This window comes from Halyomorpha halys, unplaced genomic scaffold, assembly GCF_000696795.3.
Source record: "Halyomorpha halys isolate HHAL.00 unplaced genomic scaffold, Hhal_1.1 Scaffold1640.1, whole genome shotgun sequence".
Lineage (NCBI taxonomy): Eukaryota > Metazoa > Arthropoda > Insecta > Hemiptera > Pentatomidae > Halyomorpha > Halyomorpha halys.
The window spans coordinates 47,000-52,196 of record NW_027114906.1 but is presented as its reverse complement, the minus strand read 5'-3'; positions in this window follow the sequence as shown (position 1 = coordinate 52,196).

The window sequence follows — 5,197 nt, the reverse complement described above, 5'->3', positions numbered from 1 at the left end:
TATAAAATATTTTTTTAAAAATATATAAATTTAGAAGTTTATTACTCATATTTGACAAAATTTATTATTTCTTTAACTAACGATAAGTTAAAATTATAAGCTGTCATCTTGTTAATCTCCCAAAAAACATTATGTAACTTATCATTTCTTTCTATAAATACTTAGTACCTTATACCTTATAAATACTTAGTTTACATGTTTTTCAGAGCAGTATTGAATTTTTGTTGGTAAAATGGAGGTAAATTTTCTTATTTGTTCAATTGATTTATGAGTTCGGCATATTTAATAGAACTCCTAAATTTTTTGTGTCTGTTTTTAAATTAATGGCATTTTTTAGACTTTTAGTTATTGTTATTTCTTGTAAAACGTTTCTTCTAAAAATATTCTTTTCTTTATACGGTATTTTAAGGCCTGAAAACCAAAATTATGTACTTTATGATATGGTGTTGTACTCGTATAAATGCATTTTCTTTTTATTATGTTATGATTGTTATTATTCTCGTAATCATTATTATACTGATCACTTCTCTATTTTATATATTGTTATATATTGTTGTATTTTGTATATTACAGGAAAGTTCAGACAGTTAAGTCTATATACTACTTCCAGATTTTTATTTTAATCTCTTGTGTCATTCATGGTATTGAATAAATTACTTATTTTATTTGTAGTTATTTTACAAAATTTTTATTATGTCACATCAAAATTTTAAACGTCCTATTTAAGCTTTACGGTAAAATATTGATAATACTTATATCAAGTACACATATACTTTTTCTATTTATTTAAATTTATGTTTGGTATTGTACTATTCAAATTTCATTTTTACTTATTTATATTCATAAGAAATTACATGTTTTTCTTATAATATTTATTGGATAAAAATAGTATATGTCCATGTTTTTCTAATAATATTTATTGAATGAAACAGATCTAAAAATGGTCTGTATTTTTATTGTTATTTTGATTTTTGATTTATCTGTTATTTATATGGCTTTATGTATAAAATTTTAAAAAGTATCAATTTTGAGAAAGGAGGTAGCAAAAAACTAGGCAACCAAAATGGCTTCTCTAATACCAACTCAATTGATACACCAAAAAGTATTTGGAAATGAAAAAATGTTGATTACTTTACGGCATTGTTGTTAAACAACAGTACATGCCAAATTTCATCTTGTTTGATTCAGAAGGAGTTACTGGAATTTGGTTCTCAAATGTAGCGGGGAAATTATATGAATATGTATATCTCACTCATTTATACCCACCCCTCAAAAAAAACAAAAACAAAAACTTCAATAATGTAATTTTCAAATTCAAATTTCTAATAATTAATTTTAGGAAAAAAAACAACCCAAATGAAGAAGTAAGCAAAAATTAATAACTGCCAATATTGAACTTATGAAAAACATGGAGGTAAAAAATTAACCACTCCTGTGGGTAATTTGGTATACTGGTGAGTAGTTTGGGTATTCCCTTAATATGGCAGAATTTTCGAAATGGCCGATTTATATTTTTATGTTTATAGTCAATAACTTCTAAATTATTAAAATAGCGGAAATATCACCATAGACTACTTTATAGTGATTTAACAAGCTTCAATTTGAGCTCTAATCGAGTTTTTTATGTTCAATAATTGCCAAGATACAGTATCATTGTAGAGGGAGTTGGTGGAATATATTAATAAATACATTTTCCAATAGGTCAATAATATAATGAATCAAAAACCTAGTATTATTATGTATAATATTTGTAATATTATTATGCATAAATTTTAAGAACCATCAATCTGATTCGAAAAGTTATTTTTTTTAGTTAAATAGACCGTTTATTTAGAAAGACTTTGGACTGTATAAAATTTCAGTATGACCCATAGAAACTGAGCAGTAACCATCGCTGGCTTATGGTATTCAAAGACCCTATCTAATTGATACTGCTTTATCCCTTCCAAAACTAAAAAAAAAATGAAATAAATTACTGGATATAAAGATAAATCTGTTGTAGATTAGTTTATATTTTAATTGAGGTGTTGATGACAAAAAATCTACTAATCAGAAAATCATAATCTTGGGAAAAAAAAATCTTTATCCTCTAAGGATTTTTTTTCTAAATACTCTCAGAACAAGTTGAATGATACCAAATTATCCACCTCTTGCTGTAGAGGGGGAAAATGCTTATAAATCCAATAAATAAAAAAAGAAAACTTATTAATCCTTCAGGAAATATTTCCTAAATCTGGGCAGATCAAGGCACTCTGTTGATAACAATTGATAAGAAATTTGCTTTAAAAAAGAGCAGAGATATTTTTGATTTAAACCATTATACCACTATTTTAGTAAATATTTTTATTTTTTGATAAAACTTTATCTCACATTTCGTTTTGGTATTTTACAACTTTAATATACATAAAAATGTTGTTTACATTTGTTAATTATTTTGATAACAACTCATTGGGAATAAGAACCTTATATGTTTTAAGTAGTAATTGGTTAACTAAACTGTAACATCTATGTATCGAGGATCTTCTCCAATCAGTAATCTAGGGTCAACTATCTACACCTCATTATAAATAAATAATCATTTGAATGTTTGTATGTAAAATAAATAATTTCCAACAAAAATGTTATTCTTACAATGCTGAATTTTTTTTTACATATTTACCGGAACCACCTACAACCTAGTGAGGATCACATATAAAAAGCTAGCGAGTGATAAGGATTAATGTTTGATACCATATTTTATGACCTAGTATCATACTGTGTATATTTCTTTATAATCGAATTGTATTTTAATGTGCCCCTAACTGTGTTACTTAATTAATGAGCTAAAATTAATTAATCTCTTTCGATATGTCAATCTTTTATTATTCTCAATATGTGGCAGGTTTTTACTATCCTCTTCCAGTGCCCTTAAAAACATAGTGCTTGTTCTGAAACATTCTGGTTGAACTTAGTACTTTGTTAATTTTATTATGTACGTAAGCTAATTATTTATATTTATTATTTCTGTATATATCAGTTATTTTTGTTTATTAAATTTATTTTTTATTCTTTATTTACTTTGACAATAAACATTTATTCTATCAGGTCGAAATGTTCACATTGTGGAATATAATTATAAGAAGCAAATGATTAAAAGTTCACGACCTTCTTTTCCACATTGGGTGATGATGGGACGTGCTTTGATAAGATTTTTTGGTATTTATTTTAATTCTTCAGTTTCAATACAATTATTTAATATTAGTAATATATAAATTAAGTCTTTTTGCTGCTGTATTTAGGCCATTATTCACTAATAAAACAGACATGACACAAGTTTATCCAGTTATAATCTTAGTTAAGAACTATAACTGTAGTGTATTAATAGGGATGGTGCATTGAATGTTTTTAGTTGTATAGTTCTCTTATGCCCTACGAATTGTAAAAAAGTATCAGGGAAAAAATAATTATAAGCCTAATCCACGCATAGATCTGATACAGATAATCTTCTCTCCTATCCAAAGATTTAGATGTTTTTATTTAGTCCTCTGAAATTCACATCATAAAGGAAGGCTGTGAAAGCCTCTTGTTCATGAGTCAACAGGCAGCAGTAGATGGTCATCAACTTGCTTCTAAATTCTCTGGCAAGTATTTTATCTATTAATAGGATATGTTTAATCGGAAGTTTCAAAAAACAAAACCTTATACTTGTCCAATAAGGTAGGCGCACCATTAGGGGCGCAGCTCCAGTAGTAGACATTTGAGAGTCGATACATGAAAAATGAGGGCTTGGAATAATTGAAGAGTTGCCGTTATTTGAAAGATTTTTCCTCCTTCCTGGCCATTTCTAGCATTGAGTGTTGAGAAGAATGGAGTGTTATCACGCATGGAAATTTGAGTATACCATTGCTGCCAATAAAACACTTTTATTTATTTATTATAATTTACATACTTCTTTATGGTGTTCTTCCGCATTACCAACCCTATTTTCCATCTATATACATGATCTACCTAATGTTATCCGGCATTCATAATATCGCTTGTATGCCGATAACCTATTTTATGAATTTTGTCCGTTGGGCAATAAAGGCCTGATGGGCAATAACATTTGTTCATGTCCGGCTGGAAGGGGTCTGTCACAGAGGCGTCCAAATACATTAAATTTATACTTTGATGACCATGGCCTTATAACATGATTGAGAGTCTGTTAAATGGAGAATGATGTCATGAAACAGACCAGCTGAGCTTGTCATAGTTTTATTTGTGTTAGGTTATTTACTGGTAGTTTGTGTTTTGTTTTTCTTTTGTCTTGTGTTTTGGACTTTTTTAAAAATAAAATCAGTAACCAAACATTTACATTTTTACTTTTCACTTATTTTAGGCATGTTATAATAAATTACTTTAATCAAACCTTAGAAGTAAACAATAAGAAGAAGTTTTGGAAGGAAAGGTTACTAAACAAGTTGCTCAAAAAATCCGCTAGGAGCTCTCATGCATTTACCATTTAACATGACTTTAAATAGGGCTACTCACTGCTATACTTATAACACTTAACATGGTACAACATTTTACATTTAACACAATATCATGAATACCCCTACTAAACAAAATTACTAGTATTCATTGTTGTATTCTACTCTAAATATATTACAAAATAAAATGACTAGTATTCTTTGTTTAATTTATTCTAAATCCATTATTAACTAAAATTATTATTATTCATTGATACATTGTACTCTAAATATATAACTAGATAAAATTAATACTATTCGCTCCACAGGTATTCGTTGTATTTCATTGCGAGAGGACAGAGACGTATGAGCCTTAATCGTCTTAGGTTAATTTCTGAATATTATGAGAAGAAGATGAGATCCATGGAAGACAAAGTGGAATGACGAAGTTAATTAACACTAGTAACGACTTATTAATACTCTAATGAGGTGTAGATAGTTGACCGTAGATTAATGATTGGAGAAGTTTGTCGGGGGGTCCGGTCAGCAAAGAACAACATAAATAAACAAAACCATATTTATTTATTTTATGCCGACGTTTCGACCTGAGTTTCAGATCTTCATCAGGGGTTATGGCGTAGAAGGTAGGCCTGCAACTGTGGTCGAAACGTCGGCATAAAATAAATAAATATGGTTTTGTTCATTTATGTTGTTCTTTGCTGACCGCACCCCCCGACAAACTTCTCCAATCATTAATCTACGGTCAACTA